The sequence below is a fragment of the Papio anubis genome, chromosome 11, assembly GCF_008728515.1.
Source record: "Papio anubis isolate 15944 chromosome 11, Panubis1.0, whole genome shotgun sequence".
NCBI classification, from domain to species: domain Eukaryota; kingdom Metazoa; phylum Chordata; class Mammalia; order Primates; family Cercopithecidae; genus Papio; species Papio anubis.
Genome location: NC_044986.1, coordinates 66,451,074 through 66,477,031, shown reverse-complemented (window position 1 = coordinate 66,477,031; position 25,958 = coordinate 66,451,074). Strand labels below are relative to the sequence as shown.

The following is a 25,958-nucleotide window of genomic DNA, read 5'->3' as shown; positions in this document are numbered from 1 at the left end:
ACCAGCTTGGGCAACATATGGAGACTACATTTCTAAAAAAAAAAAAAATATATTAGTTGGATGTGGTGGCACACATCTGTGGTCTCACTACTCAGGAGGGTGAGGTGGGAGGATTGCTTGAGCCCCGCAGGTTAAGGTTGCAGTGAACTGTGATTGCACCACCACACTCCAGCCTGGGTAACAGAATGAGACCCTGGCAAAGAAAAAACAAAAAACAAAACAAAAAAAAGTGTTGTTTAACGTACAAATATTTCTGTTATTGATTTCTAGTTCAGTTTAATTACATGTGGTCTGGGAGGATACACTGTATGATTTTTATTCCTTTAAATTTGTTAAGGTGTATTTTATGGTTCAGAATGTGGGTCTAAGTGAATGTTCCACGTGAGCTTGAGAATAATGCATATTCTGGCATTGTTGAATAAAGTATTCTATAGATGTCAATTATATCCATTTTATCAATGGTGTTGTTGAGTTCAACTATGTCTTTATGATTTTCTGCCTGCTGGATCTGTTCATTACTGGTAAAGGGGTGTTAAACTCTCTAACTGTAGTAGTGGATTCATCTATTTCTTCTTGCAGTTCTATCAGTTTTTGTCTTATATACTTTGATATTGTGTCATTAGGCTCTTATGCATTAAGAATTGTTATGTATTCTTGGAGAATTGACCCCTTTATCATGATGTAATGTCCCTCTTTATCTTTGATCATTTTTCTTGCTCTGAAGTCTGCTCTGTCTGAAAATATAATTATTTCAGCTTTCTTTTGTTAATGTTAGCATTGTAAATCTGTCTCCATTCCTTTACTTTAAAAAAATGTTTTTAACTTTGATAAAGAATACACATTTCCCAGCATGGTGGTGCATACCTATAATCTCAGCTACTTGGAGGCTTGAGCTCAGAAGTTTGAGACCGGCCTGGGCGACATAGTGAGACCCTGTCTTAAAATAAATAAATAAATAAATGTATTAAAATATCCACACAACATAAAATTTACCACCTTAGCCACTTTTAAGTGTACAGTGTATTTATTTATCCATTCACCCATTGATGGACATTTTAATTGCTTCCACCTCTTGGCTGCTATAAATAATGCTGCTATGAACATGGATGCATAAATATCTCTTCAAAATCTTGCTTTTAATTCTTTTGGATTTGGATAATCCCATAAGTGGATCATATGGCAATTCTATTTCTAATTTTTTGAGGACCCATTACACTGTTTTCAGTAGTGGCTGTACCATTTACATTCCCACCAACAGTGCACAAGGGTTCCAGTTTTTCCACATCCTCATGAACACTGATTATTTCCTGTTTCTTTTTTAAAAGTAGCCATCCTAATGAATATGAGGTGGCATCTCATTGTGGCTGTGGTTTTCATTACTGTAATAATTTACAAAGATGATATTCAAATGTCCAAGAAGCATATAAGAAGATGAACATTTGAATAGCATGTAAAAAGATGATCTTTTTAATATGCTTCTTGGACATTTGAATATCGGTTTTGGAGAAATGCCTATTCACATCATTTGACCGTTTTAAGATCAGTTCTTTTTGTTGTTGTTGTTGTTGAGTAGTGGCTCTTTATACATTGTAAGTATCAACTTCTCATCCATATATAATTTACAGATATTTTCTCCCATTCTCTAGATTGTATCCTTTGAAATGTGGTATTTTCAAGCTGGATGTAGCACCATTTATCTATTTTTGCCTTTTTTGCATGTGCTCTGGGTGCCATATCAAAGAAATCATTGCCAAACCCATATATGCCTTTACTTTTAATCAATATGTATCTTTATATTTAAAGTGGGTTTCTTGTAGACAACATATAGTTGTGTCTTGTTTTTTGATCCACTCAATTTTTGTCTTTTAATTGGTATATTTAGACCATTAAAATTTAATGTGATTATTGATATAGTTGGGCTCATATCTACCATATTTGTTACTGTGTGCTATTTGTTGCCTTTGTTCTTTGTCCTTATTTTTGTTTTCTATTCTGTTCTTGCCTTTTGTGGTTTTAATAGAGCATTTTATATGATTCCATATTTTTCTTTCTCAGCATATCAATTATACTTTTTAAAAAAACTTTTTCAGTGGTTGTCCTAGAGTTTGTCATAAACGGTTACAACCAAGCCAAGTTCACTTTTAAATAACTCTATACCATTTCATGGATACTGCAAGTATTTTATAATAACTGAGTATTCTTATTTTCTCCTCCTGTATTATTGCTGTTATCCATTTCACTTATACATAAGCTATAATCATCAAACACATTGTTACTATTACTATATTGAACAAACTGTTACATGTTAAATAAATTAATAAAAAAGTTTTTAATTTTACCTTCACACTTATCTATTCTCTAATGCTCTTCCTTTCTGTGAGAAACATCTGAGTTTCTCACCTACATCATTTTTATTTTCTTTGAAGAACTTTTTTTTTAACATTTCTCACAAGGCAGTTCTACTGCTAACAAATTCATTCAATTTTGTTCATCTAAGAAAGTATTTCTCCTTCACTTTTTAAAGATAATTTTTGTAGAATACAGAATTCTAGGCTGTTGGCTTTCATTTCCTCAACTCTTTAAATATTTCACTCTACTATTCTACTCTCTTTTTGGCTGCATGGTTTTGCAAAGTTGAATACAATTCTTATATTTGCTTCTTTATAGCTAAAGTGTTCCCCCTGCAACCCTCCCAACTTCTTCCTGCAGTTTGAATATAATATACCTACATGTCATTTTTGGAGGCATTTTTTCTTCTTGGTGTTTTCTGAACTTCCTGGATTTGTGGTTTGGTGTCTGAAATTAATTTGAGGGAAATTCTCAATAATTATTGTTTTAAATATTTTTTTCTGTTCCTTTCTCATTTTCTTCTCCTTCTAGAATTCCTGTTCTGCGTGTTATACGCTTTGTAGTTGTCCCACAGTTCTTGTAAACTCTGTTCCATTTTTCTCCCAGTCTTTTATCTCTTTGCTTTTCAGTTGTGAAAGCTTCTATTGATATATTCTCAGGTGCAGAGAATTTCTTTTCCGGTCTACTAATGAACCCATCAAAGGCACTCTTCATTTCTGTTTTTGATTGCTAGCATTTCTTTTTTCCTGTTTCTTAGAAGTTCTATATCTCTGCTTACATTACGCATCTGTTCTTGCATGTTGTCTACTTTTGCCATTAGCTCCTTTAACATATTAATCATAGATATTTTAATTAATAGTCTGATAATTCCAACATTCTTGACACTCCTGGGTTTGATTCTGGTGTTTAGTTTCTTCGAACTGTGTAGGTATTCTTTTAGTATGCCTTGTTATTTTTTGTTGAAAGTCAGACATAATGTGTTGGGTAAAAGGAACTGAGGTAAATAGGCCTTCAGTGGTGTGGTGGTAAGGTGTTGGGGAGGGGAAGTGTTGTATAGTCCTGTGATTAAGTCTCAGGGTTTTTTTTTTTGAGATAGAGTCTCGCTCTGTTGCCCAGGCTGGAGTGCAGTGGTGTGATCTCAGCTCACTGCAAGCTCTGCCTCCTGGGTTCACGCCATTCTCCCGCCTCAGCCTCCCGAGTAGCTGGGACTACAGGTGCCCGCCACCACGCCTGGCTAATTTTGCTTTTGTATTTTTAGTAGAGATGGGGTTTCACCATGTTAGCCGGGATGGTCTCAATCTCCTGACCTTGTGATCCACCCGCCTCGGCCTCCCAAAGTGCTGGAATTACAAGCGTGAACCACCATGCTCAGCCAAGTCTCAGGTTTTTTTTTTACCCCTTTAGGTGGGACAAGATGGCTACAGGGGCCTGGATTTGGGTATTTGCCTTCCCTCAGGCTTGTTAGGCTCTAATAAAATCCTAGTAGGGTTAGGCTTTGGTAAAATAGTTTCTCTTGAGGGCAGGCCTTGTTAAGAAGAACAGAATGTTCTGGAGTATTTCAAAATTCCACCATTACTTTACTTTTCCTCTCCCTCTTACCGTTACTTTTCCCTCTCCCTGCTGGAAGCCCAAGGAGATTTTTCTCTGATGTTCACTGTGGGAACTTGGAGGAACTCCTGGAGGTAAAGTGTAGGCATCCCCCTTGCAAGTCAGTCCTCCTGGAGCTTTAACTCCCAGACTTGTCCACACAGAGCCTCCAGGAATTCATCAACTACAGTTCAGGTTTTTCTAGCCTGGTATTTGTTCCTGCACAGATTTCTTTTGATGAGTTTCTGCTCCTGTAAGCTGATTCTCTGTATCCTCCTGTCTATGACTACTGATTTGCTCTGCGAATTTAATTTTCTAACAAATCTGAGAAGAGTTGCTGATTGTTGTTTTATTAAGTTTTAACTTGTTAGGACAGAGTGATGACTCCTAAAGTCCTTATGTGCTAGATGGGGCAAACTTCTTTTTATTTCAAAGGATTTTCTAATTTTCTCTCAAGGCATTATACATTGTGATTACTTGCTTTTGTGTTCCTTATAATATTTATTCTTGAATAATGTATTTTAAAATTTGAATTCTTCGCTGAATTGTGTCACTTCATTTTAAAAAATCTTTTTGTTTTTGTTTTTTCTTAAACAGGAAGTACTGTCCTTCTGACAGCAGGTTCACTCAAAGGGTACATCTTGACTTTATAGTAGTATCCAGGACTGTTCTGTTAAATTTCAAAATGAGAAAACTCTTTTTTTTTTTTTTCTATTGACAGATAATGTGCACCCAAATTAAGTGTGAGTGGGGGTCTGACTGTGTGTCTAAAGTATATAGGCAGAGATGAATGTGTATGGCTTTAGCAGACCCACACTGATCCAGGAATAGCTTGACCATGGAGGCAGGGTGGGAGTAGAAAGAAGTCATCACAGGATAGTGATCAGGTGCTTGCAGGGAGAAAAGAATGAAAAGCAGATGAGTGAACAGGGGCAGATGAGTGCTAGAGAATTCCATCAAGTGGGCCGCCCTTCAAGATGGGACTGGAGGTTAAAATCTTTGGGATAAAGAAGAAGAAAAAAAGACAAACTGGTAAAAAGTAAGGTCTGGGGGGTGGAGGCAAGAAGGGGAGTTGCTGAAAACTCCAGAATAAGCAGTAAGACATCTTTCAGTAAAGCTTCCCCTTCCCAGATGGCACCTGGGCACTGTTTGCTGGGCACAAACATGGAACCATTTCCTAGATGATTCCTCCAGTTCTTTAAGGTAGTAATGAATGACAACAAGAAGTTACTTCTCTACGCTAGACACGGTGCAGATCCAGAGCCTGACGGGCTGTGACGTGCCCATGGTGACACCAAGGGGACTCTGCATGGGCACATCCCACTGCACTTCTCACTGCATGTTCTCCAAGCCAGGTCTTTGAAACCACCAGTGATGGCAGGTGTTAACTCCTACCTGTGGGTGGTTGGCTAGTGACCCCAAAGAGCCTCTGAGAAAGTTGGAATTTCCCTTCTCTTTCCAGGGAATGACAGAATCTGGGATGATTTTCTTCTGTTTCTTATCTAAAAAACAACAAAAAGCCCAGCATACACTGGCTCACACAAACCTTTTGCTAGAGGCAGCTCTGTAAACTTAAGACGCTGTCATTTTTCAGAAGATCCCAGCCTGCTTTGGAACTACAGTCAGCCCTGCAACCCACCCTCACCTTGGACCCCGCCGCTGCTCTCTGTAAAGATGAGTGAGATAATACCTGCTGCTCAGCTCAGGTCCCTCTGTCCAACAACCTGGGTCTGCCATTGGGAACAAATAACAGGAGAACAAAGAAAAACTCCCAGCGGCCTTACGGACCACACGGCTTTGCAGCAGACTCAGCCAAACAGTTGTCCAAACACCTGTCACCAGTATGTGGTTTTGAGTGATGAGCTGTCATTGCATTTCTGAGTTGCTGTAGTTCTTACTTATGTTATTGCATGTGTTACATCATTTAAAAATGCCACTTAGCTCATTTTGAAATGGAAGATTACATATTGATCAATTTTGGGACCTATTTTAGTGGCTTATTTTCATGATCTGTAGGAATGTTATTTTGTTCCTGATCTTTTTTCTTATAATAACTTTATATAGACTTTGATGTGCATGCTTTTCTGTTATTCAATTTCATGCAAAATTAATTTCCTAAACTTTTGGAAGGAGGTATGATGGAGAGTGGCTTTGCTAACTTGCTAGAGCTCCCTCTTCTGTTGTTTTGTGAAGTGTTAAAAAATATAGTGATGCCGGGCACGGTGGCTCACGCCTGTAATCCCAGCACTTTGGGAGGCCAAGACGGGCAGATCACGAGGTCAGGAGATCGAGACCATCCTGGCTAACACGATGAAACCCTGTCTCTACTAAAAAATACAAAAAACTAGCTGGGCGAGGTGGCGGGCACCTATAGTCCCAGCTACTCGGGAGACTGAGGCAGGAGAATGGCGTAAACCCGGGAGGCAGAGCTTGCAGTAAACTGAGATCCAGCCACTGCACTCCAGCTTGGGTGACAGAGCGAGACTCTGTCCCCCAAAAAAAAAAAAAAAATACACATATATATATATAGAGTAATGTCCTTGCTGAGATTTTGTGGCTCTGTTCATCTCCTCTATTTGCAGGTGCATCTTCTCTTTTCTTCACCTCTATTGTCCTCCTAGGTAGGACCCTGTCCTTAGAGGGAGGCCAGGCAGGTCAATTTTGAGAATTCATGAAGAGTTGACTGCCTCTGGTCCTTCAGATCTTACTGGGGACCTCTTGCACTCACTAGCCATTGGATTGCCTAAAGCACTGTCTTTCAGGTGCTAAACTAAAATTGACCCATATACTTTCCAACCAATGCCTACTGGATATTTTGGGAGTCTTCTGTTTTCAGGTTTATTATGTGTCCCATTGTTTTTCTTTGCTCTTCTCTGCACCAACGCTAGTGCAGGTCTTGTGGCTACTAAAGTTTTGTCCCCAAGTGTATGTTGATGTTGTGGGGCTAGCTTAACACCCAACTTTTTTTTTTCCAATTGAGGTATAATCTACAAACAACAAAATGCACAAATCTTAAGTGTTATGTTGGGTGAGTTTTGGCAATGTGTGCACTCACCCTGTCACCTAATTTTGAGGTAAATATTGTCCACATTTTTTTTAATGGAGATAAAATTCACATAACAAAATTCACCATGTTAACCATTTAAAAGTGTATAATTCTGTGGTTATTAGTATATTCACAAATTTGTGCAATCATTACAACTATTTAAATCCAGACCATTTCTGTCACCCCACAGAGAAACCCCATACTCCCTATTGCCCCCTAGCCCCTGGCAACCACTAATCTGCTTTCTGTCTCTATGGATTTGCCTAATGTGGACATTTCATGTAAATAGAATCACACAATATGTGGCCTTCTGTGTCTGGCTTCTGTCACTTAGCATAATGTTTTAAAAACTCATCCATGTTATGGCATGTATCAGCACTACATTCCTTTACTTGACGGAATAATATTCCATTGTAAACATATACCACATTTTATTTATCCATTCATCAGTTGATGGACATTTTTCCCCCCACTCCCTCACTTTTGGGCTGTTATAAATAATGCTGCTATGAACATTTGTGTACACATTTTTGTGGGAATGTATATTTCATCTCTCTTGGGTGTATACCTAGGAGTGGAATTACTAGGTATATGGTAGCTTTATCCTTTTGAGAAACTATCTGACTGTTTTCTAAACTGGTGGCACTACTTTACATTCCAATCAGCAGGATATGAAGGTTCCAATTTCTCCTCATCATGCCAACCCTTGTAATTATCGATCTTTTAAATTAGAGCCATTCTAGTGGTATGAAACAGAGTATCATTGTGGCTTTGATTTGTGTTTCCCTGATGGCTAATGATGTTGAGCATCTTGTCATGCGCTTACTAGCATTTGCATGCCTGTTTTGTAAAAATGTGTATTGAGATCCTTTCACTACCTTCTATTTGGTTTATATGTCTTTTTTTAATCATTGAGGTGTAAGAGTTCTTCATATATACTAGATAAAAGTCTCTGATTAGACATACAATTTGCAAATATTTTCTTTTACTCTCTGGTTTGTCTTCCTTCCTTCCGTCCGTCCTTCCTTCCTTCCTTCCTTCCTTCCTTCCTTCCTTCCTTCCTTCCCTTCCTCTCTCTCTGTCTCTCTCTCTCTTTTCTTTCTCTCTCTTTCTCTCTTTCTCCCTTCCTTTCCTTCCTTTCCTCCCTTCCCTTCCCTTCCCTTCTCCTTCCTTCCTTCCTTCCTTCCTTCCTTCCTTCCTTCCTTCCTTCCTTCCTTCCTTCCTTCCTTCCTTCCTTCCTTCCTCTCTTTCTCTCCTTCCTTCCTCTCCCCTCCCCTCCCCGCCCCTTCCCTTCCCTTCCTTCCTGTCTTACTCTGTTGCCCAGGCTAGAGTGCAGTGGTACGATCTTGGTTCACTGCAACCTCCACCTCCTGGGTTCAAGGAATTCTCCTGCCTCAGCCTCCCAAGTAACTGGGATTACAGACGTGTAATCCCAGATCACACCCAGCTAATTTTTGTATTTTTAGTAAAGATGGGGTTTCACCATGTTGGCCAGGCTGGTCTCAAACTCCTGACCTCAAGTGATCTGCCTGCCTTGGCTTCCCAAGTGCTGAGATTACAGGTGTGAGTCACCATTTCCAGCTGTCTTTTTCACTTTCTTGATGGTATCTTTTGAAGCACAGAGTTTGGTATCCTTTGAAGCATGAAAGTTTTAAATTGTGATAAAATTCAATTTATTCTTCTTTTGTTGCTTGTGCTTTTAATGTTATATCTAAGAAGGCTTTGCCTAAATGAAGGTCATGAATACTTTCCCCTATATTTTCTTATAAGATTTTATAGCTTTAGTTCTCACATGTAGTTTTATGGTCGATTTTGCATTTTTTGTGTGTGTGTATGGTGTGTGGGAGGAGTCCACATTTATTCTTTTGCATGTGGATATGTGGTTGTTGGAGCACTGGTTTTTGAAGATCGTTCTTTCCCCCTTGAACTGTCTTTGCACCGTTGTCTAAAATCAATTGGTGTGAAGTTTTATTTTTGGACTCTCAATTCTATTTCACTGATCTATAGTCTGATCCTTGTGCTAGTACCAAAGTATCTTAATTACTGTAGTAAGTTTTGAAATTGGGAAATGTGAGTTTTCCAACTTTGTTTTTCTTTTTAAAGATAATTTTGGCTATTCTAGATTCTTTGAATTTGCATATGAATTTGAATTTGCTGTCTTTTTTGTAAATTTAAATACTTTTATGCTTCAAAGGATACCATCAAGAAAGTGAAAAAGACCAACCAGAGAGTGAAAGAAAATATTTGCAAATTGTATGTCTAATCAGAGACTTTTATCTAGAATATATGAAGAACTCTTACAACTCAATGATTTAAAAAAAGACACATAAACAAATTAAAAGGAGGTCAAAGGATCTCAATACACATTTTTTCAAAAAACATATACAAATGCCAGTAAGTGCATGACAAGATGCTCAACATCATTAGCCATCAGGGAAATGCAAATGAAAGCCACAATGAGACTCTGTTTCATACCACTAGAATGGCTATAGTTTAAAAAATGGATAATTATTAATACAAGAGCTCATGAGATAAGGGAAAATTGGAACCTTCACACACTGCTGATTGGAACGTAAAGTGGTACAATCACTTTAGAAAACAATCTGATAATTTCTCAAGAGGATAAACATAAAGTTACCATATACCTAGTAACTCCACTACTAGGTATACCTAAGAGAAATGAAATAGAATCCACACAAAAATTGGTACGCAAGTTTCCACAGCAGCATTATTTTATGATAGTCAATTGTGCTATGCGATGTCTGGGTGTGGATCTGTGCATTTATCCTATTTGGAGTTCTTTGAACTTCTTGGAAATATAGATGAATACTGGCTTTCATCAAATTTGGGAAGTTTTTGCCATTTTTAAAATAATTTTTTAATACCATTTTCTCTCTCTTCTCTTGGTACTCTTATTTATCATATGTTGATGCAATTAAAGGAGTCCCAAATTCTTTGAGGTTTTGTTCATTTTTCTTCGTAAGTTTTCTCTGTTCTTGAGATTGCACAAGCTCTATTCATCTACTTAATGTTCTCTGATTCTTTATTCTGCTAGGTGAAATCTACTGTTATGCCTTTTCTGTGAATTTTAAATTTCAGTGATTGTACTTTTCAACTCAAAAATTTCCCTTTGGTTCTTTTTTGTACTTTGTATCTCTTCATTTGTATTCTCTATTTGATGAGACGTTGTCATGATGCTTTCCTTTACTTCTTTAGCATGCTTTCTTTAGTTCTCTACACATATTTATAATGGCTACATTTCAGTCTTTGTGCGTTAAGTATAGCCTGGGGGCTCTCCCACAGGCAGTTTCTGTTGCTTGATTTTTCCCCTCAGGTATGGGTCACAACTTCCAGTTTCTTTGCCTGTCTCGTAATTTCTTGTTAAAAGCTGGGCATTTTATATTTTATTTTGTAGTAATTCTGCATACAGATCCTTCTTCTTGAGTTTGTTGTTGTATTTTTCTTGTTATTTGTTACTCATTTGGCTGGACTATTTTAGCAAAGTCTGTTTTCCCACAGCTGAAGCCTTTGACGTCTCTCCTCAGAGGGTGCAGGCTTAGCCATGCACATGGTCACCTTGGAATATGTAGTTTTAGTAGGGCTAGCTCTGTCTCTTTTCCTCATTTCTTTATTCCACTGTCTGTCTCTGTTGGTATCACACCCAGATGTTGAACTCCACTGTTAGCTAATTCCTCTATTTAGTTTTTGACAATGTCCTAGGGCATAAATTGCTTCACGGTTTAATTCAATTAAATTTAAACTCCTTGGCCGGGTGTGGTGGCTCATGCCTGTAATCCTAACATTTTGGGAGGCCAAGGCGGGCAGATCACTTGAGGTCAGTAGTTTCAGACCAGCCCGACCAACATGGTGAAACCCTGTCTCTATTAAGAATATAGAAATTAGCCGGGCATGGTAGCGTGGGCCTATAATCCCAGCTACTTGGAAGTTGAGACAGGAGAATCACTTGAACCTGTAAGGTGGAGGTTACAGTGAGCTGAGATGGTGCCACTGGGCTCCAGCCTGGGCGACAGAGCGAGACTTTGCCTCCAAAAAAGAAAAAAAAATTAAACTTCTTTGCAGGAGTAGTTTCTGAGGCCAATCTCTGAGGTTTGTTCTGATCTCAGGAGGACTCTTAGCTGTCTCCATTCATGACATTTTCTGATAAATTAGCTGGAGTATAGTTTAGCTTGCTGTTCTCATGGAGCTGCCAACCTTTCCTTAATTGCTAGCTACCAAAACCTCCATTGTTTTTGAGAGAGCCCTTAGGTTGAACTTCCCTACATTCTATTCCAAAAAGTCAGTTCTTTGGAAAGTGCTTTGGAGCTCTCTGTTCTTATAATCTGCCTTGTCTGCTGGGCAGAATCTCTGAGCCACTATTTTGGAGCTGGAAGCAGTGACAGTAGCCCACTTCTCTTGCAGTGACAGTTTGGTTGAAGAGTAGGGCACTGGGCCAGGGCAGTGGTAGCCTCTGGTCTTCTTGGCTTCCCTTTCCTGGCATGGACCTTCTGAATGATGCCTTTCCTGGCATGAACCCTCTGAATGATCTGGAGCCTGGTGTTCTCAGCCTGCTGTTCCTGGTGTCGAACCTCTGCTTTACCTTTAAGGACTGGATGAAGGAAGGGAGCCTCCAGCTTGTCGGCTGTACTTGCTCAGAATTTAGCCTTTGCAACAGGGAGCCGTGGGGATGGGAAATGTTGTCCACTTGCCTTCCCTAGGTATATACTGTGGCCCTTGAGTGGGAGTTGAGGGAAGGGGAAGCCTGTCTTCTAGGCCACACCCACTCATAGTGGAGCTTCCATTACCCTGAGCTGTGGGGGAAGGGTGGACAGTGGGTGGGTCATGGCTGAAGTGCCACAGACTTGCTAGTTCTGCTATGATTTACTAGAATTTCTTGAATAAAGATCTCTTTACTTGCTGTATTCCATTAAGAACATTTCCAGATAATTTAAATGGTTGGTTTTTTTCTTATAATTTTCACCAGTTATAAAAAATTCTGTGGTGGTTTCACTGTGGGGCAGGTCTGTGAAGCTCCTCACTATGCCATTTCCATCTAGAAGTGGAATCGCTAGTTTGAGTTAAAGTTTGTGTCTAATAACTAAAATATTTGAATTTCCTGTTTGTTTGTTTCTGTTGTTTTTGCTTTTGTCTTGATTTTTAGTCAATATTTATACTTTTATCTGCTTAGTTATCTTTGATGAAATGCCAAACATCACACACAAAAATTTTAGAGATATATTGTGTCTCTAGATGATTTAATTTCTTTCCAAAGAGAATTTACTTTTGCTTCTGGCAAGCAGACTAGTGGCAGATAACCTTAGTTCAGTGAGAGATTGAAGGCCAGGCATCGTGGCTCACTTCTGTAATCCTAGCATTTTGGGAGGCTGAGGTGGGTGGATCATTTCAGATCAGGTGTTCAAGACCAGCCTGGCCAACATGGTGAAACACTGCCTCTACTGAAAATACAAAAATTAGCCAGGTGTGGTGATAGGCACCTGTAATCCCACCTATTGGGGAGGCTGAGGCAGGAGAATTGCTTGAACCTGGAAGACAGAGATTGCAGTGAGTGGAGATTGCACCACAGCACTCCAGCCTGGGCAACAGAGTAAGGCTCTGCCTCAAAATAAATAAATTAATTAATTAACTAATTTAAAAAATAAAAAAGTTAGAGATTGATATGATATAAAGGTAGTTGTGATGATTAATTGCATGTGTTAACTTGACTGGGCTAAGGGATGACCACGTAACTGGCAAAACATTATTTCTAGGTATGTTTGTGAGGATGTTTCCAGATTCAAACTGCAACTTGCACCATTGACCTCCCTGTTTCTCAGGCCTTTGGACTTGTCCTGAATTATGCCGTTAGATCTCCTAGTTCTTTGTTTTGTGGATGACAGATTATGGGAATTTTCAGCCTCTATAATTATGCGAGCCAATTCCTATAATAAATCTCCATGTATCTGTCCATCTATTTATCTATCTATTTATCTCCTATTAGTTCTGTGGTTATTTTATTTTATTTTTTTTTTTGAGACAGGGTCTTGATCTTATACTCAGGCTGGAGTGTAGTGGTATGAACACAGTTCACTGCAGCCTTGACCTCCTGGGCTCAAGTGATCCGCCTGCCTCAGCCTCCCTAGTAGCTGGGACCACAGATGTACACCCTCAAGCCTCGCTAATTTAAAAAGTTTTTTTTTGTAGAGGCAGAGTCTCACCATGTTGCCCAGGTTGGTCTCGAACTCCTGGCCTCAAGTAACCCTCCCACCTCGACTTCCCAAAGTGCTAAGATTATAAGTGTAAGCCACCATGCCCAGCCTTAGTTCTGCTTCTCTGGAGAACACTAATACAGTAGGCTTCAATCCTTAGAAGGGCTGGTCTGTTTTGGCTCACTCTTTCTTTTAGGGTATAACCCTTCAGCGTCTTATTTGAAATGTCTTTTCTTCTTGGTTGGCCTAAACTCCAATTTTTAGGCTCCCAATCAACTTGAAGTCAGTAAGTGAACTGAAAGATTGTTCAGCTCCTCAGTTATTGTTTTCAAATTGGCAAATACTTTAAGGGAGGAAGTATTTCCCTTATAACATAAGGGATTCCCTATGTTATAAGGATTTCCCTTATAACATGTTATAGTACCCTTTCTGGGATTTCCTTTATTTTGGGTCTTTTGTTCTATAAATCCTATTTTGATAGCTCTCCAATGCCTTCAAACAAGTTAAAAATATTTAGTCTAGCTTTTATAGCTGTTCTCAGTAGAACAAAACCAGCCAACCTCCTTATTTCATCACTGAGTTTTAATTTTAATGAATATTTAAATATTTTCCAGAAGTTTTTCCTCCCTCCCTTCCTTCCTTCCTTCCTTCCTTCCTTTTTTTTTTTTTTTGAGATGGAGTCTCGCTCTATAGCCCAGGCTGGAGTGCAGTGGCGCAATCTCTGCTCACTGCAAGCTCTGCCTCCTGGGTTCATGCCATTCTCCTGCCTCAGCCTCCCGAGTAGCTGGAACCACAGGCACCCGCCACCACGCCCAGCTAATTTTTTTGTATTTTCAGTGGAGGCGGGGTTTCACCGTGTTAGCCAGGATGGTCTCCATCTTCTGACCTCGTGATCCGCCCCCCTCGGCCTCCCAAAGTGCTGGGATTACAGGTGTGAGCCACCGCGCCCGGCCATCTTTCTTTCTTTAGACAGAATTTTGCTCTGTTCCTCAGGCTGGAGTGCACTGGTGCAATAACAGCTCACTGCACCCCTGACCTCCTGGGCTCAAGCAATCCTCCCATCTCAGCCTTCTGAGTAGCCAGAACTATACGCACACCACTACACCTAGCTTTTTCTTTTGCTAGGTTTAAAATTGTTTCCTTAAGGCCGGGCGCAGTGGCTCACGCCTGTAATCCTAGCACTTTGCGAGGCCAAGGCAGGTGGATCACGAGGTCAGGAGATCGAGACCATCCTGGCTAACACGGTGACAACTCATCTCTATTAAAAATACAAAAAAATTTAGCCGGGCGTGGTGGCGGGCGCCTGTAGTCCCAGGTACTCCAGAGGCTGAGGCAGGAGAATGGTGTGCACCTGGGAGGCGGAGCTTGCAATGAGTCGAGATCGCACCACTACCCTCCAGCCTGGGCGACTGAGCAAGACTCTGTCTCAAAAAACAAAACAAAACAACAACAACAAAAAATTGTTTCCTTAAAAAAAATTGCCCAATCTTTTCTTTTTCATAGTGGCTTGTCCACTTCGTACAGTTTCTACAGTAAAAAAAACCTCTCTCTTTTTAAATTTTTTTATTTTTTGAGACGGAGTCGCTCTGTCACCCAGGTTTGAGTGCAGTGGCTTGATCTCGACTTAGTGCAACCTCCGCCTCCTGAGTTCAAGCAATTCTCCTGCCTCAACCTCCCAAGTTACTGGGATTACAGGTGCCCACCACCACACCCAGCTAATTTTTGTATTTTTAGTAGAGATGGGTTTCACCATGTTGGTCAGGCAGGTCTTGAACTCCTGACCTCAAGTGATCCACCTGCCTCAGCCTCCCAAGGTGCTGGGATTCAGGCATGAGCCACTGTGCTCAGCAAGAAATAAATCTCCTTAAACTTTTTTTTTTTGAGACAGAGTTTTGCTCTGTTCCCCAGGCTGGAGTGCAGTGGTGCAACCTTGGCTCACTGCAACCTCTGCCTCCTGGGTTCAAGCAATTCTCATGCCTCAACCTCCCAAGTAGCTGGGATTACAGGTGCCCACCACCACGCCCAGCTAATATTTGTATTTTTAGTAGAGATGGGTTTCACCATGTTGGTCAGGCCAGTCTTGAACTCCTGACCTCAAGTGATCCACCCGCCTCAGCCTCCCGAAGTGCTGGGATTCAGGTGTGAGCCACTGTGCCTGGCCACATTCTTGTACATATGTTCTTATGGGCTAATTCTTTTAGTTCTTATAAGGTAGAGTCCTATAAGTTGGACTTGTGTGAAATGTATGTGCATTCTGAAAGTCAAAAGCTATTGTGAGGTAACTTTTTTTAAATGCTGTAGAATGTCAAACTTTCCTTAGCTGTGTATGAGAATGCCCATTTCCCTGAGTCCTTGCCAGTGCCATGGGAGCTGTTGTAGCCTTCTCTCAGCTTGGCATGAGAAAGAGCCTGCAGCACTTTAACCTGGGTAAACTTCCAAGAGGTCCTTGGGTAGTGGAAGTGGAGGAGGTAGAGAGAGGATACCTCAAGAGGGATACGTTGGACTACTTCTAATTGGGCAAGTGGTTCTTTGTTTAATTAATTTTGAAAAGTGAAAGAGAAAATTCGTAAAGTTTGTGAAGCAGGTGTCATCAGTTGTGGAAGATCTACTTCATACTAAAGTTTGGATCTATTCATCTTTTAAAGCGTATGCTTTTAAGTCATGCACCAGGTGTCAGTTGGTTCATAAAGATAATTCCAAAGCCCCCATTAAAGTGATTCTAGTAACTGTTCACTTGTTCTGACATTGTTGGAGCTTTAATTCAGTTAATTCAGTTTTGGCCTTACTCTTTGAATCCACCTCTCAATTCTTATTCTCAAAGGGATTGACTTTGTTAACTATTCGGTCTGGCTTAGGCTCAAGACTTTCCCCTTTCAGAATGTTGACCTTGTTCTTCTCTCCCAGTTTTTTACTCTATTGGGCTGTGACCCTTGATTACACTATGTTGGCCACCCCTAAGTTCTATTACTGGTCCACGTGTGATGAGCTGGGGTTGGAGGAGAATAGCCATCTAGCTGATATAGAGCAGGTGAGCTCTAAAATTGGTGCTTAGCCTGGGAGGGTTCTTGGCTTTGCCCAGGAAAGAATTCAAGGGTGAGCTGGTGGTGTTAGACAGCAGCGTTTATTGAAACAGCAGTATGCGGCAGCAGCCGAGGTACCACTCCTTATGGAGCAAAGCTACCCCATAGGCAGTGTGCCCAGAGCAGCAGCTCAGAGGCAGCTCTGCAGTCACGTTTATACCCATTTTAATTATATGCAAATTAAGAGACAGATTATGCAGACATTTCTGGAAAAAGGGTGATAACTTCTGTGTCATCAAGTCATTGCCACTGAAAGGGGTGGTAACTTCTGGGTGTTGCCATAAACAATAGCAAACTGACATATGTCTGATGGAGCGGTGCTTCTGTCCCTTGTCTGTTTTAGCTAGTCCTCAGTTTGGTCTGGTGTTGCAGCCCTGCTTTCTGAGTCGAGTCCCATCTCCTACTCCTTACCTGTTGAAACCTGTGTTTCATTCGCTATCATGGAAGATAGCACAGGAAGTTAAGGAGAAGATATATTATAAAGATGCATGTTATCTTGAGAACATTCATATGTGAAATTAACATTGATGTTTTTGAATGAATGGTAAGGGAATGGGGAGAACTGGCTGATGACCAGTAAGATAATGAAGCTGTGAGTTTCAAGCAGAGAGTGTTTAGCAGGAAAAAAAAGTTATATTGGGCAACATTTTGCAGCTTATTTTGATAGTTTTTAAATTAGAGGAAATGCAGTAGATGTTATATGCGTAAATGTTAGCAACACATTTCAAACAGTGTTTGGAAATTTTACTAGTGAAATTTAAGATGGCTTGGAATTAGAAACAGTCACATGGTTTGCAATCTGCTTAAAAGACTGCAAATTGCAAATGGTATTGTTTAGTAGTTGGCTGAGAACCTTAACAGAGGTTGTAGAGTCTGAAAATTATCGCTGGCATCTCTAATTCTTAAGAAAAATGTCTGGGAATTTCAGGAGTTTCTAAGCAAGTATATTTGTAAGAAAACAAAATAATTTCTGTCCTCTGGGGAATCTCAAAGTGCTGAGAGCTGACTTCTTAACAAAGTGGTGGGAGTGGACAATACTTTATGAAGACAGACATTTTATGTTCAGCTGTGGCAACCAGCCTGGCCCTAAAAGATGCTCTGTAGCATTTAATTCTCTTTGTGGTGGCTGATGGCTTCCTACTCTGTGTGTTGTAGGGATTTAGAAAGGTTTTCCTGTAAAATAGGGTTGTCTGTATTCCAAATCCTTGTGGGTTACTTTATGTAAATTATTCCATTTATTTTCTTGAATAACTTTTGGTATTGTTTGCCTGTTGTATTGATGTTATTTTCAATGATTAAAAACAACACAATTTCAGGCCAGGCGCAGTGGCTCACACCTGTAATCCCAGCACTTTGGGAAGCTGAAGTGGGTGGATCACTTGAGGCCAGGAGTTTGAGACCAGCCTGAGCAACATGGTGAAACCCCGTTTCTACAAAAAATACAAACATAGCTGCGTGTGGTGACTACGCACCTGAAGTACCAGCTATTTGCAGGGCTGAGACAGGAAAATTGCTTGAGTCCAGGAATTTGAGGCTGCAGTAAGCCATGATCGTGCCACCTCACTCCGGCCTGGATGACAGAGAGACCCTGTCTCAAACAAAAAACAACAAAAAAAATTCTGAACCATTGATCAGCATTTGTCTTTTTTATTGTAACACAATACCTCTGTATTCCAGGGAAATTGCTTCCCGCTTATTTTCTGCCTGTTTCCCCCACTCCGTCATTGATTTTTATCTATTCTTAGAGCAATCTTAAAGGATATATTGACCAAAAAAAATTCATAATCCCATCGCTCTACCTCAGAAACATTCAGGGAGCTACATTTTTTTTGAGTTACGTTTGTTAACTTTGTCCATGTGTAATTAGAGTCTACAGTTTTGTTTCTTGCTTTTTTTATTCTACTTAAAACTGTCAAGAACATTTCCTCACGTAGCTACAAAGTCTGTCATCGTCATCTTTATCATCACCACATGGTTTTAAGATTAAATGATATTCTGAAAAGATGAAAGAGCAAATTTACTTAGCCACTTTGTGGAAACCATCCTAAAATGCAGTGGGAAGGTCCTCATCCTTTTCCCCAAAGGTACATAAGTCTGTTGGTTTCTATTCAGAAGAGCGAAGCTACTTTTCAGGAAGTGACTTGGAGGAATACCAGGCGCTGAGTCAGATTACTGTCTAGCTCAGAGACAAATTAAAAAAAAAATTTTATTCCAAAAACAAATAAACTATCACAGAAAATTTGGAGAGAAAAATCAGTTTTAATTTCACCATTCATACTACCATTGTATTATTTCTTTTCACTTTTTTGTTTCCTTCCTTCCCCAATTTGGTTTCTTTTCATTCCTTGTCTTTTGTTTTTTAAAAAAGTGGAAGAATATATGAAAACATTCTTACTGTAAAATATTAAGAAAATTGTTAAGTGGATAGGAAACAGTAAAGTTCCCCTTCTTTCTAGCACATTCATCTCCCCGCTCTAGGGATAAGTTACTGCTGTTTGGTGAGCATAATTCCCATTTTATTTCCATGCGGTTTCATATATGCTAGTATATTTGTAGGACATTATTTATTTATTTATTTTTTACATTTGTATTTATTTATTATTACTTATTATTTATTGTCCTACGAATAGGATCATTTGTATATTATTGTGTATCTTGCTCTTCCTGTTTGTGGTATATCCTAGAGCTAGTTTCCTGTTAGTACTACATTATTCTCTTTTACAGCTACTTAGTAATCTGTAGAAGGAATTATGTCAGAATTTAAGATTATTTCCTCTATTGATGGACATTTAAGTTTATTTCTTTTTTTTTCCTATAACAGACAATGCTGCGATGAATACGCCTGTGCATTCTTTTTTAGAACAAGTGTAAGGATTCCTATGTGGTAAGTCTCTTTAAATAGAATTTCAGGTTCACATGATAGATGTGTTAAGTTTGAGCAATGTTGCCAAACTGTCTTGAACTATACCCTCTGTTAATAGTATATTGGGATATTTATTTCCTTTTATTCTTGTCAATTTTCATACTATAAAACTTAAACATGTTTGACAATCTGACTGGAAATTCCTTTATATTGTTTTAATTTACTTTCCTTTGCATTATGGTAGATATCTCTAATTGTCCTCTAGTATGTACCTTCTTCCTTTTAGTGGTTAAAGACTACATTTCTTAGCTGTCTTTGCAGCTTGCTGTGGTCATGTGACTTAGTTCAGGCCAATGGGATGAAAGCAAAGTGATGTATGGGCTTGCCTCCATCTTCCCCTTTTCCTCTTTCCAGCAGCTGGAAAAGTGCTGACCAGAGCATTGTTGAAGGCCATATAGTAAGAATGGCAAAGCTTCCCTACCAGCCCAACTGACTGTTTTGTGGCATAGAGCCCATCTATTACGTGAGAGAGCAATAAATGTCTTTTTTTTTTGCCTAAGAGGAGTCTTGCTGTGTTGTCCAGGCTGGCCTCAAACTCCTGGCCTAAAGCTATTCTCCCGCCTCAGTCTTCCAAATAGCTGGGACTACAGGTGTGTGCCACCATGCCCAGCTCAATAAATGTCTATTTTTATTGAGTCCCTGTGCGAAGTCTTTTTATTATAGCAGTTTACATTCTGTACTAAATTATACATGCATTGTTTAAAATGTATTGGACATTTACACTTTTTGTTCCATGACTTGCTTGTTCAAACCATTTGCTTGTTTTTCAGTTAGGTTTTGCTTTTTCCATATTTTAATGGGTATTCTTCAAATATTTTGGAAATTTCTTCATTGTTAAAATGTAATCCCAGCACTTTGGGAGGCCGAGATGGGCGATCACAAGGTCAGGAGATCGAGACCATCCTGGCTAACACAGTGAAACCCCGTCTCTACTAAAAAATATAAAAAACTAGCTGGGCGAGGTGGCGGGTGCCTGTAGTCCCAGCTACTCGGGAGGCTGAGGCAGGAGAATGGCATGAACCCGGGAGGCAGAGCTTGCAGTGAGCCGAGATCCGGCCACTGCACTCCAGCCTGGGCGGCAGAGCCAGACTCCGTCTCAAAAAAAAAAAAAAAAGTTGTAATTTTTTTTTTCTGTTTGTCTTCAACTTTATGGTGTCTTTCCAGAGAGAACAGTTATAATTTTTTTTTTTAATGAGCATGTGTTCAATTTTGTAGTTGATTAATTTTTTAAATGAAGGAAATGGTAAGATATTATAAGCAGTTGAAAGGATAATCCAACAGACATATTTATATTTCAGAAATATTGAAATGAAAGTGCAAATGGAAAAATAACTGGCTTCCTGCACAATGGAAGAGGAAAATCAATGGAAGCTTCACTGAATGTAATTTACTTTCATGTTTAAACAAGAATTATTTTGCATTAATATCAGTTATCTACAACTTACAGAGTTGTAAAGTAACTCAAAGGAAATGATAGAGTTAGATTTAGATTACCTGTAAGAGTGTGCACTAAAAATGCATAGCTTTTTATTAGAGACACCAAGTCCTCTTTTCTGCCTATTCCAAAGTTCCTTACATTGTCACATTCTGGTTGATAGGTTGCTTACATCTCTGATTACTTACTGTATATTTGTGAATCTTTTCCCCACAAGCTACAGATTGAGCATCTCTATCTTGTACTATTTTTGTCTCCCCATTTTTCCAAATATAGTATTAGAAGAAAAACTGGTGCTTCTTAACTATAATACTTAGTGTAATTAACTTACTGAAACTGTAAGTTATTGGTCAACCACAATGACTGTTTGATCTTCATGACATGTTCCAACAACATGCATGCATGTTTTACTATGCAGTTTTTACTATGCATTCATAGTTTAAAAATGCCCTTGGAGATCTATGGAAAGTGAAATTTTAAATTTTAATGAAGCCAGCTCTGAAAATCTTATACTTTATGACATCTACATTTTATATGTTCTTAGAAAAAACTATTCTGCTCTAGAATTATAATCTTTTTCTTACCCCTAGTAGATTTTTTTCAAAAAATTGTCTTAATCCCTTTGGAGTTAATTTTGGAAAAGATATGAAATAAGGGCTAATTTTATTTTACTTTTACAAATAGATATTTATTGTAGCACTAGATATTGAATAGTTCATCCTTCTTCACTGATTCAAAATGCCAACATTTTATATAGTAACCACTCACATGTACACATGGACCTGTTTCTGGATATCTCTTCTAGTCCATTACTTATTTATCGTCGGTTGAGTCATCAATAGTCTGTTACTTAGATATTGTTACTTATGAAAAATTTCAAGCATACATAAAATAGAGAAAATAGTACCGTAAATACAACATATCACTATCTCAGTTTCAGAAATTATCAACATTTCCTTACAATTGCATACTCTATCCCTTTTCTCTCTCTCTGGTTGCTGTACTGTTTTAAAGCACATCTCAGACATGCCATTTGACCCCTGAATACCTCCATATACAGCTCTGAAATTAAAAATTATGGCATTTTCCTATATAACTGTAATACCATTATCACCTCTGAAAATTAAGAGTAACTCCTTAATGTTATTGAAGTTCCTACCTACATTCAGATTTCTCTGGTATAACACACTATTTTAAATATCTCTATCGACATAGGATGCTTTTATACCTTGCAGGGCAAGTCTCCCTTGCATTATTCTTTTAAAAACATTTCTTTGCTCTTCTCGCATATTATTTTCTGTGCCAGAAAATTATTTCCAATCACTCTGTCAAATTTCATAACAAGTTCTGTAGAAATTTTGCTTTGAATTATATTAAATTTATAACTTAATTTGTGGGAGTTTTACAGTATTGACAGCTTTACAGTATTGATTCCATTCATTCAGAAACGTAATGTCTCTCCATTTATCTAGGTCTTCTTTCATGGCTTCAGTAAAGAGTTAGAGTTTTTTTTCACAGGCAGGTTACATTTACTTGTGTTTGCCTCCTCTGTGCTCTTCCATTTCTCTTGCTTCCTTTTGGATTGTATTAAAACTGTTTGGACTTCCATTTTAATTTATCTATTAACTTTTTAGCTATTCCTCTTTGTGTTACTTTTTATATTACTCTTTGTATTACTTTTTAAATAGTTCCTCTAGGGCTTACAACATACATCTTCAAATCTTCACAGTTGGAGTATTGTACTACTACAACTAATGGGAGTTAATATCGTACTACTTTATGTAAACCCTAAAATCTTGCAACTGTATAGCTCCAATTATGCCTTCTCATCCATTATGCTATGTAGTTGTCATACTACATAGCAGTATGCTATGTAGTTGCCTTTACATATGTTATGGATCACATGTCATGATTTTTAAAACTTTTTAAAACTTTTTTTGTAGTTGAAGAAAGTAAGAGAAAAATATTATGTTATATTTACCTATATATTTGCCATTTCCAATGTTTGTTACTAATTCCTGAAGATCTAAATTTTCATTACATTCGGAATCATTTTTTTCCTTTAGCGTTTCTTATAATATGATTCTGTTGGTTCTTAGTTTCTTTCTTTCTTTTGTTCTTTTCCTTTCTTTTTCTTTTCTTTCTTTTTTTTTTTTTTTGTTGAGACAAGCTCTTGCTCTGTTGGCCAGGCTGGAGTAGTGCAGTGATGCAATCACACCTCACTGTAGTCTTGAACTTCTGGGTTCAGGCCATCCTCTCACCTCAGCCTGCTGAGCAGCTGGGGCCACAGGTGTGTGCCACCATGCCCAGCTATTTTTTTTTTTTAAATTTTTTGTAGAGACAGGGTCTCTCCGTGTTGCCTAGGCTGGTCTTGAACTCCTGGGCTCAAGCCATCCTTTTGCCTGGGCATCCCAAAGTGCTGGGATTACAGATGTGAGCTACCATGTCCAAGTCTTAGTTTTCTTCTGTCTGAAAATATCTGTTTTTTGCTTTCATTCTTGACATGATGAATATTATAGAATTCTTGGTTGATAGGTTTTTCTGAAACATTTTAAAGATACTGTTGCATTATCTTTTGGCCTTTATGATTTATGATGTCAGTAGTCATTCAAATAATTGTTTAATGTGTATATGTGTCATTAGTAGCTGGTCACTTTAAAAATTTTATTTTTTTTTTGGTTTGCAGAAGGTTGATTATGATTTTCCTAGGTGTGGATTTTTAAATTCTTTTTGGGATGCATTGAGCTTCTTGAATATATAAATTTACTTATTTTATCATATTAAGAAAATTTTGGTCATAATTTCTTAAAACATTTTTCTGCTCCATTCTCTCTCCTTCTTTTGTGCAACTCCAATTACATGGATGTTAAACCTTTTGATATAGTCCCACATATCACTAAATCTCTGTTCGTTAAAAAATGTTTTTCTCTGTGCTCCTCAGATTGTATAATTCTATTGGTCTGTTTTTAACCTCATTTTTGCTTTTGTCCATCTTCCTCAATTTGCTGTAATTGTTTTCCAGATATTGTATTATTCAGTTTTAGTATTTCCATTTTTTCTGTAGTTTTTATCTATCTGCTGAGATTTTCTGTCTTATCATTTATTGTGAGCACATTTTCCTTTATACCCTTAAGCATAGTTATAATAGCATTTTAAAATGCTTCTCTGCTAATTTAAACATCTGGATCATCTTGGGGTTTTGTATTTATCAATTTTTTTCATGAGAATGAGCCACATTTTCTGTTTATTTGGGTATCAAGTAATTTTTTATTGTCTGTTGGGCATTATAAATATTATGCTATGGAGATCTAGATTTTGTTAAAATCCTATAAAGAACCTTGATGTTATTGTTTTAGCATGCAATGTATTTGGTTTGACTCAAATTATAAGCATCGTGTCCTTGTGTCTTTGGTGACAGATTAAATTTCAGTTTAGTTCTTTTAGCCTTAGCTGGCTACTGAAGTCTGTCCATGTATGTGTGGTCCAGGGGTTAGGCAGGGATTTAAGTAGAGTTTATACATGAAAGTTAAGGCACTACCTCTGTGACTCTCTCTTTACTGGTATTACTGCCTCATTTTATAGTGGCTATAGTTGTCCTGAACTCTGTCTTCTAGGTTTTCAAGTCAGAAAGACTGCAATTTTGATGTTTTAGTCACCCTAAATGGCATAGACTGAAGCCTGCTGTCAGGATTGAAACCATGAAAATGTGAAACTCACCCAGTGTCGTTCCTATATTTTAACTGTCAACTCTGCTCCAAAGTCTACCTGCTTTTGGTCTTTTCCCAGTGCCCTCAAGTATTTGGTTTTTTTCTTATTTTGTCCAAAGGTTATTGTTTTACCTGTGAAAGGGTTGGTTCATTTAGAGCTTACTTGGTCATTATCAGAAGAAGCTGGATTTCCATATTTCTTGTTTGGTTAATTGCTAGCCTGCCTTCCTTCCTTCCTTCCTTCCTTCCTTCCTTCCTTCCTTCCTTCCTTCCTTCCTTCCTTCCTTCCCTCCCTTCCTTCCCTCCCTTCCTTCCTTTCTTTTAGGTTTGATAACCTTCTGAAGGGAATTTCCCCCCATACGATGTTTTCCCACTGGTTTTTACTGATATAGAAAAAGTATTAAATTTTGTTCATGATATTGTGTCTGGCTACTGTACTAAACCCTTTTATTAATTTTAATGATTCATTAATCTGTGCTCTTGGGATTTTTCTAGAAAAGTGTCATAATATTTACAACTGAAGGTGTTTGTCTTGTTCTTTCCACTATTTATAGTTTTAATTTTTTAATTTGTTATTCCATTGACTAGGACTTCTAATACAATGTTGCCTCTAATACTTCACCATTAAGAAGGATGTTTGTGTAAAATCTTGTGGATATTCATTCTTGAATTAAGCTTTCATTTTAAAATTCATAATTAGTTAAGATTATATTAGTTTTGATTTATGAGTATTGAAATGTATCAGATACTTTTCCTTCATCTATTACAATTTTCATTTTTTCCTCGTTAATCTATTACTACAGTCCTTGCATTCCTGGCATAAACCTCACTTGATTCTCATGGATTAATCATGAAATGCATTGTTGAATTTCATTTCACAATGTATTATTAGGGTTTTTTGTTTCTATATTCATGGATAGAGTGGAACCACAGCCTAATTTGGGGGCTGTTCTTGTCTAGTCAAGTACAGGGTTATGTTAACTTCATAGTTTAAGTTCAAAAAATTTTCATTTATTTTTATATACTTTTATAGTTGATGTACCATGGCAATTATCTGTTTCTTGAAAATTTGGTAGAAGTTGCCTGTAAAACCATTTGAGCCTGGAGTTGTTTTTATTAATAAATCTTTGATACTTCTTACAGTTGTTTGTTTATTCAGGTTATCTACCCCTTAATTGTGCTAATTATTTTCCTTGAAAATCATTATCAATTTCATCATCGAATTTATTGGTATAAAATTATATATAATAATATCTCAGCTGGGCGCAGTGGCTCATGCCTGTAATCCTAGCACTTTGGGAGGCTGAGGTGGGTGGATCACCTGAGGTCAGGAGTTCTAGACCAGCCTGGCCAACATGGCAAAACCCTGTCTCTATTAAAAATACAAAAATGAACCAGGCATTGTGGTGGGTGCCTGTAATCCCAGCTACTTGGAAGGCCGAGGCAAGAGAATTGCTTGAACCTGGCGGGGTGGAGGTTGCAGTGAGCTGAGATCATGCTACTTCACTTCAGCCTGGGCAAAAGAATGAGACTCCATCTAAAAGAAAAAAAAGTATATATAATAATATCTCATAAATTAAAAATTCTCCACCAAATTTGTAATATACTTTCTCATTTCTAATATTGCT

General features: G+C 38.2%; 1 long non-coding RNA gene across 3 annotated transcripts in view; it reads left to right on the top strand.

The window, feature by feature from the left end:
- LOC110744133 overlaps positions 1–25,616 on the top strand; it is a 58,316-nt gene extending 32,700 nt beyond the window's left edge. For all 3 annotated transcript variants that reach the window (XR_002524334.2, XR_002524333.2, XR_002524332.2), the window contains 3 exons: positions 19,087–19,149; positions 20,487–20,570; positions 24,238–25,616. This is a non-coding gene — a long non-coding RNA (uncharacterized LOC110744133). The remainder of the gene's footprint in view (positions 1–19,086; positions 19,150–20,486; positions 20,571–24,237) is intronic.
- The last annotated feature ends 342 nt before the right edge of the window (positions 25,617–25,958 follow it).